The sequence below is a fragment of the Dama dama genome, chromosome 29 (genome assembly GCF_033118175.1).
Source record: "Dama dama isolate Ldn47 chromosome 29, ASM3311817v1, whole genome shotgun sequence".
In the NCBI taxonomy this organism is placed as follows: Eukaryota; Metazoa; Chordata; class Mammalia; order Artiodactyla; family Cervidae; genus Dama; species Dama dama.
In genome coordinates, this window is record NC_083709.1 from 10,025,299 (window position 1) to 10,027,721 (window position 2,423).

The following is a 2,423-nucleotide window of genomic DNA, read 5'->3' on the forward strand; positions in this document are numbered from 1 at the left end:
CCCATGGTCTTCCAACCCTCTTTCAGGGAAAAAAAAAAATCCAGGTAAGTGTGTATATTCAAGAAGTGTCTCAAATTTTTAAACAGATAGAATCAATATTACCTCTGATTTCATTTCATTTCAACATGAAAATTGTCTCTTTGTAATTTTTATGCCTCAATTGAGTTATTAGAGAAGATTCTGATAAGAAAGAAAATAACAGACCAGATGAACAAGTACTGGGAAAGATGTTATTAAGTGTGAACTGCTGCCCTTATCTCTCCCTGCTGAGGTCAGGTATGGTGACTGCTACTACAGAGCATTGATTGGATAATGTGCTTTGTAATGAGAACAGACGTGTGGTTAACTTTTAAAATGCTACGTAATAATTCTCAAGAGTATAATAGGTATCAAAATATTGGTTATTTGAAACAGGCTATGTTTGCTGCTTGGAGAACACAAAAGTGATATTCGGATGGTGAGTCATAAATATTGGACTCAAAGAATATAGAGAGCCATGTTTGTGAGAAAAAAAAATGCATTTGAGTTAAATACCTCCTCAGAAAATGGGGAAGACTTCAACAAGGATAGCTCTGAACTTTGCGTTTTGGATGTGGGCTAGAAGAGAAAGAATGGACCATAAATGTTGCATTTGAAAATACTGAAGTGGAATATGTAGACTTAGACCAAGGATTTGTGGATGCCTCAACCCACATTTAATACAATTGCTTAACAAACTCCAATGTTTATTCATTTTTTCACTAGTTTCTACCTTATTTCAATTGTTCTATTTACTATACTCTATTATCCAAGCCTTTTTTTCCCCTCATGTGCCACTAACCACATTAACATTGCTATTACTTCATGCAAACATAGAACAGTAAAATGTTTCCATCTAATGGAAGCTGAAGCATTATAAATCTGTAATAAATGGCCAGAAAAAAATATAATTCACTGATGGAGTCCATCCTGTTGGAATTAGCAGACACACTGGAGCTACAGCTTATGCTCTTTTGTCATTTTTCTATTATTTATATGCTTACAGTTTTGGGGAATGTTGGGATGATCCTCTTAATCAGAGCTGATTCCCAACTTCACACACCCATGTATTTTTTCCTGGCTAACCTGTCCTTTGTGGGTGTTTGTTATTCATCCAGCATCACTGCAACGATGCTAGTAGATTTTTTATCATGGAAGAAACCCATCTCCTTTGCTGGCTGCTTTCTGCAGAAGTAGTTCTTTATAGCCTTGGCCACAACTGAATGCATCCTTTTTTGGGTGAATGGCCCGTGACCGCTATGTGGCCATATGCAACCCTCTCCTTTACGCCTTGATCATGTCCAGAACAGTCTGCCTAGAAATAGCAGTGGGGGCTTTTACAGCAAGACTGTTGAACTCCATGGTTCACACAAGTTGTATAAGCCGCTTGCCATTCTGTGGATCCAATGTCATCCACCACTTCTTCTGTGACACCACTCCAATTTTTAAGCTCTCGTGTTCTGACACACACCCGTGTGAAAGCATCTTTTTCACATTCGCTGGTGCGAACATGGTCAGAACTCTGCTGGCGGTCCTCACCCCCCACTCCTACACTCTCTTCTCCACCTTCAGTATGCATGCAGGGGGGGATGCGCAAAGCCTTCTCCGCGAGTGCGTCTCACCTGGCAGCCGTCATCCTGTTCTATTCCACCTCCATCTGTTCCTATCTGAGACCCACTTTCAGCTACTCCCTGACTCGGGACAAAGTAGCTTCCATGTTCTGCGCTGTGGTGATCCCCATATTGAATCCTCTGATCTACAGCCTTAGGAATGAGGAAGTAAAGAAGATTTTACGGAATGTGATTACTAAGAAAATGGTCCGTTTATCTGTAGGATTGTTGCCTAAGTTTTCTTGACTAAACAGAGCAAGTTTTGAAGTTTTAAAGTGTGGGTCAAGCTTACTGTTTTCAAGAGAATATTTCCTAATTAATCATGTATTATTATTACTCAAGTACTTGTATCCGATTAGATATAAACTGCTGCTGCTGCTGCTAAGTCGCTTCAGTCGTGTCAGACTCTGTGTGACCCCATAGATAGCAGCCCATCAAGCTCCGCCATCCCTGGGATTCTCCAGGCAAGAACATTGGAGTGGGTTGCTATTTCCTTCTCCAATGCATGAGAGTGAAAAATGAAAGTGAAGTCGCTCAGTCGTGTCCGACTCTTCGCGACCCATGGACTGTAGCCTACCAGGCTCCTCCGTCCATGGGATTTTCCAGGCAAGAGTACTGGAGTGGGTTGCCATTGCCTTCTCTGTAGATATAAACTAACATATAAAATGTGTATCAGACTGTTATAAAATTATATACTTTTTACTTGATTATTTCATATTTCCATTGTGTCATCAAAATTTGTGCTTATTTATAAAGTAATCTTGGTTAGGGAAATTAGATTATTAAGTATTTAAA

General features: G+C 39.8%; 1 pseudogene; it reads left to right on the forward strand.

Annotated features, from left to right (window-relative positions):
- The first annotated feature begins 909 nt into the window (after positions 1 to 909).
- On the forward strand, positions 910 to 1,874 carry LOC133048428 (olfactory receptor 5F1-like; annotated as a pseudogene).
- Positions 1,875 to 2,423: the final 549 nt, after the last annotated feature.